The sequence below is a fragment of the Lepidothrix coronata genome, unplaced genomic scaffold, assembly GCF_001604755.1.
Source record: "Lepidothrix coronata isolate B3197 unplaced genomic scaffold, Lepidothrix_coronata-1.0 Scaffold1448, whole genome shotgun sequence".
NCBI lineage: Eukaryota > Metazoa > Chordata > Aves > Passeriformes > Pipridae > Lepidothrix > Lepidothrix coronata.
In genome coordinates, this window is record NW_016691628.1 from 5935 (window position 1) to 6206 (window position 272).

The following is a 272-nucleotide window of genomic DNA, read 5'->3' on the forward strand; positions in this document are numbered from 1 at the left end:
AGAAAAACCAGGGAGGAAAAATGCGTATGGCTGTTGGGCTTGAACGCCAGCCTACACTCAGGATAGGATTACTGTCAGTGGGTGCTGACCAGTTCCGTCTGGTTAACCCTCAGAGATATAGGTGAGATATAGCTCGAGTAACACGTGTTAGTTTTGCAGAGTTCAGTGCTGCCCATTTCCATGGGAAGTGTGACAGAAAGGTACAGGCTGGCTTCAGCAGAGAGAAAGGGACAAAGTTAATATTTTTATGATTATAATCAGAGGACTACTCA